Source organism: Miniopterus natalensis, chromosome 1 (assembly GCF_054644295.1).
Source record: "Miniopterus natalensis isolate mMinNat1 chromosome 1, mMinNat1.hap1, whole genome shotgun sequence".
NCBI classification, from domain to species: Eukaryota; Metazoa; Chordata; class Mammalia; order Chiroptera; family Miniopteridae; genus Miniopterus; species Miniopterus natalensis.
The window spans coordinates 54512976-54521860 of NC_142081.1; the positions used below are offsets into that span (position 1 = coordinate 54512976).

Here is an 8885-nt window from a genome sequence, read left to right on the forward strand (position 1 = left end):
GAGTCTTGATTTGGTTCATGAGAAGCTTTGAAATATTATGAGAATTGATGCAAATTTAGGGATACAATAAAGTTGCATTTTATCTTTTAAAATATATCTGACCCTAATTTATTAATATGTTTAAGAATTCAATTCTTGCTTAACCATTTGACCTACCACTGTCCACTAGTCTCAGTTATTTAACAACTTAAACTGACACTTAATAAGTATGTAAATGAAAGCACCCTAACATAATACAGGTATCTTCCCAAGTGCCAATTATATGCCTCAACATTCCCTTCAATTTGAATGTGTTAGTAAGAATCTAATTACCCTGGTTTATAGCTGATGGAATTACAGAAGGAGATTTCTCTCCTCCATACTTATTAGACCTCAATAAGTGTTCCTTTGCAATCTGTTGCTATTCAATTACCAAGTAATAACTGTCTTAATGAATCTAATTGAAATGCTTATTTCAGACTGCTATCACACACAAAAAGGAGGCTTCACTCGGAAGCTGCCACTGGATGGGCCTGGCTTGTTTATCCAGAAAGAAGTGACTTCACTGGGAAGCAGTTCACATTGTGAAAGTTCTTACAGAGTTTCAGGACATTCCCTTTTTCACATCCACATATCGTAAAACTTAAGCTCCTATTTAAACTTAAATCCTTGCTACTCTAGCCCATGTTTAAATATGTTTTTATTGATTTTTTTTTTTTTTTTTTTTTAGAGAGAAGAAGGGAGATGGAGAGAGAGAGAAACATCAACCAACTGCCTCCTGCGCACCCCTTACTGGGGACTGAACATGGCACCCAAGCATGAGCCCTGATCAAGAAGCAAACAGGTGACCTCTCAGTACAAGGGACAACGCCCAACCAGCTGAGCCACACTGGCCAGGGCATCCAACCCATATTCACATAAACACTCACACAATCATTTGGCCCGCATTATTCCTTATAATAAGAAATGTTTGTTTAGCTTTCCTAAATGAAGACAGAATAACAGTAAAATTTAAAATATGTATAATTATGTGTAGGGTACTTTTTAGTGCCAATGCTGCCTAAATACTTTACATTATAGAAACTCATTTAATCTCCACAAACTCCCTAAAAGGGATATATACTGTTATTGTACCCATTTAACAAGACTAAACTGAGTATAGTTTATTTTTTGGAGAAGGGCTAATTCACACAGTTTATAGGCTAACAAATGACAAAGATGGTGCTGCAATCCCAGGTCAACTGGCTTCCACCACAAAAACAAGACTTGAAAAAAAACCCCATAAAACAAAACAATAAAAACCACAAGACTTGACGTGAATGTTAGAGTTTAGCTGATGCAACCTCTTATTACTCAGGACATTGAGGTTACAAGCTCACACAGCAAAGAAGGGACTAGATCCTGAGGCCTCGTCCTGTGCACTTTGGCCTAAACCATGCTGCACTGTTTAAAAACAACAAAAACGGTTACAAAGCAAAAATACCAATAACATCTCTTCAGTTAGATGGTCTATGAAACATTCCCTCCACCTTTTTGTAACTTTTGTTTAGATCAGCAACTGGGTCTTAAAACTCATTCATCTCAGAGTGTGTAAGAAGATAGCCCAAAACATACCACCATATTTATTTACTTTAAGAAGAAACTTAAATTTTATTGGCCCAAACACAAAAGTAAAATTGGTTCAGGGACTTGTGGATCCCTGATAATTCACACTTTTTATGCAGTTGCTCTGATGCTGGCCCATTTTAAACCACCCTTGGACAACTGGCATAGCCACAGAGTTGCTGGCACAGCTGTACGAAGCCCAGAGACTCATGGAAAGTTAAGAGCCTCACCGGGATGCTCTCCTCAGGTTGTGTCCTCACAGTCATGGTGATGGACACATCCCACAGACCAGCTTTGAGACATACGCTGCATGGATTTTCTTCTCCGCCAAATATGGCCATGGGGTCAGGTGACACCTCAGTGACTGCAAAGATTTCTGATAGAACAATATCTCTATGGAATTAACAAGCATTTCAGATTTTCAAAAACTATCTGACAAGAATAAAAACCGCACTTTATATATAAATTATCTAGGTTTGCTGAAGCATCACTTTATGACCTATATAGGTGTGGTTTTTATTTTTAACCATTGATCCATCTCAGCAGTGACTCGTGTCATGCCTCCAGCTATGAAGAGCCATAAAGGGAGTTGCCCAGCCTGTTTCTGTCCCACGTTGTCATCTGTGCAGCTTTCTTCTCAATTTAAGTTATGATGTTTGCCTCCAGATATCCAGGCTGGTCCATGCAAGTTCCAAGGGCTTTATGACTCCTTTTGCATTCACTTAGGAACAGTAAAAAAGGAACAAGGGTCATATCTATCTCATTAAGATAGTATGAAAAACATGGAGACTTCAAACAGGGAAATATCTTATTTTTTGTAGAAAGAAAACAACACGATAAGAGTAAGTTATTTACCCTCTTAAGAAAGCCCAAGTTCCCTCAGCCAGCCAACTTAATTGTTTTGAGTTCCACTAACGTGCCAAGCACTATGCTAGGCTCCCTGGTTCTAGGACTTACAGCCTAGAGCACTACAGCCTACAGCTTTTGGAAAGTTCTCAGAAATGTCCTTACAGTGATATCCACGGGAAAAATCACAGTGGGAGACGGGGAATATGCAAGGGAGAAATGAGAGTTTAACTTAATCCTGTCCTTCCTAAATAGAAAAGACCCAGATCATTAGACTCCAGCAGGCAGGGACCCATCCTATACAGAGACAGTGGGTTTATGGAACAAAAAGAATTGCCAAGAATTTTTTAAGTCCAAAATTTTTTATATATATATATATATGTGTGTGTGTTTGTGTGAATTGAAAATATTTTCATTTGATATTTTTAATGTGGAATTGTGTAGGTGTATACTATAGTTGTAAGCAGTAAATTTAGTAGAGAATGTGGAAATTTCTTTCCACAAGGGAATTGATTGTATAATATTTATAGAACATGCAGTACATACTGTATTCTAATCTGATTTTTCTTTTCAAGATAGTGGGATGCTTGGTTTTAAAATTCTACAGGGATTATTTACTTATGAAATGTGACTATCTTTACTTTGTTGTTGCTTTAAGGTGAACTGTGTCAACAACCGGTGAAGTGTTTGCATTATTTTGCGAGTCACCCAAGGACCCCAACCTCCAATGCAATCCAGAGAGTGACTTATCAGTGGTCCACAGGCATGGCCTAGTGCAGCGGCAGCCCTCGAGAATTTCATTTTGTCTCTTCCCATTCTCTGTCTCTGTCTCCATCTCTCTCTATCTCCTTTTGCTTCCTTGGCTCTTAACTGTCCTCTTAAAATATCAAAATCAATTTGAGACTCCTTGTTTCTGGTCCAAAGAGTTGATATGGATGAATTTAATGATCTAAACTCTGGGTTTGAATATCTTGATGCAAAAAGAAAGGAAATAATCCGAGACTATTATGAGAGACCCGTAGTATGAAGGGAGGCACACAAGCCTAAAGGCGAACTTATCATTAAGGCCATGAAAGAAACAAATCCTGACTCTGTGGAGCACACATTGGCTAAGACAAGTTGATAAAACACCAACAAATAAGAGCAAATCTAATAGTAATAAACATTATGAAGGGAATAAAAAGTGAAGGTAGGGCTCAGGAGAAAGGGGTTATTTCAAGTAGGGAAGGCCTCCTGTGAGAAGGTAACACTTAAATCGAAACCTTATAAGCTGTGCAACTGTAGGTCAACTACCTAACCTTACTACATCTTTCAAAGGTAAAATTAGACTAAAAGTTCCCAGCTCTTAGCTTATTGTGAGAGCAAAGGAGAGGAAAATATATGTGAAGTGGTCCAACAAATACTATCTGTTACTGTCATTGACAAAATGCCGCATCAGTTAGGGTCTGAGCAAGAAAGTGACAAATTAGGATAATTTGTGTAGAGTTTAATAAGGAAAGAATTTACAAATTGTGGGCAGGGTGAAGGGAAATGAGAAAAGAGCAGTAACTGGGTTTAGTAAGAGCAGACAGCACTTCTCACCTTTAGACCTGTGAGGGAAGAACAAACTTTCCTCTGCCCTCGAGGTTCTTCTGGCTGGTCCAATGATCAATGGGCATGAGACATATTAGCAAGAGAAAATAACCAAATTTATTATGTACTATGTATGGGAACCCCGCATACGTGAGAGAGCCAGAGACCCCACATGCAGAAAGGTTCACAGTTAGAAAGGGAACATGGGTATACAAGGCATCCTGAGCTAAGGTGCCTCGGGGGTTTCAAAGGGTCACTGCACTTTTTCCAGCCAGTGCCAAGCCATGGGCCTCTCTCAGGACAACTGGTACAAATGCCACAAGTCTAGGGGCAAGAGAAAGCCCTACCATAAGAAGCAAAAATATAAACTGCCAACACTAAGATTGGCCCTGGTTGCATATACAGTCCCCGTGCGGGAGAGAACAAGACGTATGGAGCCTTGAGGCTGGGTGTGGGCAACTTCCCTGGGGCTCAGAGTGCTGTCCATGCAAAACAAAGATTATTGATGTTGTCTACGATGCACCCAACAACAAACTGGTCCTCACCAAGGCCCTGGTGAAGAACTGCACTGTGCTCATTGACAGCACACCTTACCAACAGCTCCACGAGGCACTGCCCTGGGCCGCAAGAAGGGGGCCAAGCTGACTCCTGAAGAGGAAGAGATTTCAAACAAAAACTATGAAAGAAAATTTAGAAGAAATATGATGAAAGGAAAAACAATGCCAGATTCAGCAGACTTCTCGAGGAGCCGGTCCAGCAGGGCAAGCTTCCTGCCGGAATCTCTTCAAGACCAGATCAGTGCGGCGGAGCAGGTGGCTACGCGCTAGAGGTCAAGGAGCCGGGGTTCTATCTGAGGAAAATCAAGGCCCCGAAAGGCAAATAAATCCTCCTCCCTCCTGTCTTAGATGGTGTACTAAAGGTGTTTATTATTCTGGGGGCCGAGGGGAAAGGTCAGTGGAGGGTGATAAGCAGAACTGTAGTAAATGGAAGTTTGCCCGGCCCTATAGATAAGTCAAAAGAAGCTGTCTCTGATAATAGCTTAGGCAAGACCTCTCATTCAGATTCTTCTGGGTAGTTAAGAGTGGGGGTGGAGCAGGCAAAAGTTGAGTTTGCTGCTAAACTTGCTTTTTAGCTCAAAACAATCCGCATACCATGGAGGCCCATCTGAGAAAACCGAGTGTGGCTGCTGACACTTAGGCAGAGGGAGGCTTGTGGAGCAGGCGGCGACAGGCAAACCTGGAGGCCTTGAAGGCGTGTTATGCGCAGGATTAGGTTGGGCGCTGCTGGGGCTACGAGGATGTGCTAGGTATGGAGTCCACCAGCATATGGGCCCACAGTGAAGACTGGAAAATGGCACGTACACATGCAGTTTGATTGCAGCCTAGAAACCGAGTAGGAGTCAGAAAAGGGGTTTGGAGACAGGCTAAGGGGTTCTCAGGGGTCAGATGCTTCCCGCAAAGGAGCGGAGGAAGGGCGGTAGAGGAGGTGGCGGGCTTGCCCCGCACCTTAAAGGAGAGGCGGGATTCACACGTGTAGTAGTGAATGTGCTGGGGAAACCCTACATGTGCAGAAAATGGAAAATTACGTCAGCTGGAGACTCTGGCCCATGAAACGGAATTAGATTTTGTCATTTCTGTGAACCCGAACCTGTTCCCCGCCCTTTGAACGCTTTTTCTTCTTCCAACCTACATTTCTTCCCTCTTTTATTGCCTTTCTCACTTTTCTCTTCCGTCTGTCTTCATTTATGAGAGGAGGATTTGGGTGTAAGGGCAAATGGGAGAGAAGTGGGGCTCTGCGGAGTATCCGTGAAGCATGTTAAGCCTAGAAAACTGTGGGGTTCAGAACAAGCCAAGATATGCCTCGAGGGTATGCAGGTTACTTTGAACTAACGGAAATTTTAGCTTCAGGCTCAAGAGAAACTTCTGCCCCTACCTTTAACTAGCTAGAAGAATTGAATGATAGGTCTTGTCATAATAAGAGATTATCAGAGGTAACGTCTTCCGACTATATACTTATAGGGCAGAGAAAACTTATTATCTTATCCTGCAATGACCCTTTGAAGCCCCCAAGGTACCTTACCTGCTCCCTAGCTCAGGATGTCTTATCTACTCAATCCCCTTTCTATCTCTGAACCTCTCATGTATGCAGGGTCCCTGACTTTCATCTGTGTGGGGCTCCCGTATGCAGGAGATTAAATTTTATTTTCTCTTGTCAATCTGCCTCCTGTTGATTTGATTATTTGGCCAGCCAAAAGAACCAGAGGAGGGAAAGGGGAATTTTCCCCCTTCCCCACGTTTCCCAAGCTCTAACTCAGTCCTATTCCAGGGATCACAGCATGGAAAATGATGGGTGATGTTAGGCAAATGAAACAAAATGACCCCAGAGCACAGGTTATTTACTTTATCCCTTTAACCCAATTCTTCTGCTTCTCTACTCATTTTCTGAGAACCAAAATCTACTTTTGCCCACTTCTGTATATGTAGCCCATAATAGGCTTTCAATGCATACTTGTTTGATTGAATCGATAACTAAATTACTGAACAAACAACCCTGGCTTCTAAGCATGACTTAGGGAAATGATAGAAAATAATGAGGACCCATCATTTAGGCCAGGTTGGAAGGGCTTTGTACATACATAAAACTAAAGAAGCTGGACTTTATTACTTTCTCTCTCTCTCTTTCTTCTATACAGAATGACTGAAGCTTTATAAGCTATCAGGGAACATTTTAGTGAGGCTATTTTAGAAAGATCATTCTAATGGTTATGTAGAGGATCAGTAGGTGTGGTACAAAGTCTGATGTACATCTAAGCTTTTGCTGCTTTCGAAAAGTAACAATAGCCCTGCCAGGGGTGGCTCAGCTGTTGAGCATCAACCTGAGATCCAGGAGGTCATAGTTTGATTCCTGGTCAGGGCACATGCCTGGGTTGTGAGCTCTATCCCCAGCCAGGGGCGTGCAGGAGGCAGTCGATCAATGATGACTCTCTCACCATTGATGTTTCTATCTCTCTCCCTCTCCCTTCCTCTCTCTGAAATCAATAAAGATATATTTTTTAAAAATTAAAATAAAAGAAAACAAATGACAATAAAAACTTTAATGAACATCCTGGACAGTGTGGTTCAGTTGGTTGGGAGTTGTCCCATGAACCAAAAGGTTGCCGGTTCAATCCCCAGTCAGGGCACATGCCTGGATTTCGGACTCAATTCCTCGTGGGGGTGTGTGCAAAAGGCAGCCAACCTGTGTCTTGCTCTCACATCATTGTTTCTCTCTCTCCCTTCCTCTCTCTAAAAATCAATAAAAAGTCTTAAAAAAATACACTCTAATGAACAAAGGGCTTTTTAGTCCAAACGTAAATGTGGCTACCTTAACTTTATTGTCTATTAATGGAAATAAATATACTTTATCCATCTTCATGGTCTATGGGTTTTGTATAGTTTTAGAAGACCATGTGTCCTCATGAAACTAGTGTGAACTAAATCTGTTCAATTATTTATCATATAAGTAAAGTATAAAGTCACAAGGAATGCTTAGATCCTTAATGGCAAACAAGACTACCTTCAAACTAAGAAAAAGAAATAATGTCAGAGCAAAGGAAATTGTCACCTTTTAACATCCTTGTGGGAAAGAAAATTCTTTGATTTCCATGTCTCTTTAAAGTGCTGGACATCAAAGTTGCATGAAGGTCAGACTTGTAGAAGCAGGTTGTTTTGTTTGTTTCTGCCATCTGAGTAGCAGGCACCTGATGGTCACACCTTAACATACAGATTTGGTTAGCCATTTGGGATTTTCTTTGTCAGAGCCAACCGAAATGCATTGGACTATAGCTGAGGATAACTCAGGTCCACCTATGTGTGCTTTTTGCACCTCTAAAACCATCCAAGCACCTCTTTGTTAACATATCATCACAAATATTGATTACTCACTATGACATATTACATATGGCTATAAATTTTTTACAGTTTCTTCTATTATGCAGTAGAATCTACCTCCTGAATCTGGGCTGGACTTAGGACCTGCTCTGACCAAAAGGAAGTATAGCAGTGTGATTTTGTGTGATTTCCAAGCCTCCACTTAGAGATCTTGGGGTTTCCCCTCTCTCTTGGAACTCTGTACCTTGAAGCAAGCCTAGGGTAGCCTCTTTGGAGGTGAGAGATCATATGGAGAGAAAGAGAAATGGGGAGAAAGGAAGAGAGAGAGAAAGAGAGAGAGATCATATAACAGTGGAGGTTCAGTTATCCCAAACATTCTAGCTGAGGCCCAAGATATGTGAGGCCATCACAAACCAGCCAGCTTCACAGCCAGCTCTACCAACTGACGGACAGCAAAGCCAACACCATGTGAAGCAGAGATCAGCTATCTCAACTGAGCTTGCCCAAATTGCCAACCTATAGAATTGTGAGACAATAAATTGTTATTGTTGTCAGCCATTAAAATTCGGGATATTGTGGTAGACAGAATTCTAAAGATGCCTTCTGACCCCCAAGATTCCCATTTCCTGCTAACCAGTCAAATACTAATATAGGTACTGCTGTAAAGGGATCTTTCAAATATATTTAAAGCCCTAAATCAGTTGTCCTGTGATGCGGACCTGATGTGATGATTTAAAATGCTGAAGTGAGCACTTTCAAAGTAGCAAGTTTTCTCTGGCTGGCAGCAGAAGGGAATGTCGTAGAGATTCAAAGAATGAGAAGGATTTGTTGTCCCCTTGTTGGCTTAAAGGTACAGCAGACCACATGACAACTAATTCTGGCAGTCCCTACAAGCTGAGTGGCTCCAGCTGACATCCAGCAAGGGTGCTGGAACCTCAGTCATACAGCCCACACTGAATTCTACCAACAGCCTGAAAGAGTTGGAAGTGGACTCTTTCCCAGAGTTTCCAGATA

The 8885-nt window shown here is 41.6% G+C and overlaps 1 pseudogene; it reads left to right on the forward strand.

The window, feature by feature from the left end:
- Positions 1 to 4286: 4286 nt before the first annotated feature.
- LOC148094137 (small ribosomal subunit protein eS8 pseudogene) lies at positions 4287 to 4885 on the forward strand (annotated as a pseudogene).
- The last annotated feature ends 4000 nt before the right edge of the window (positions 4886 to 8885 follow it).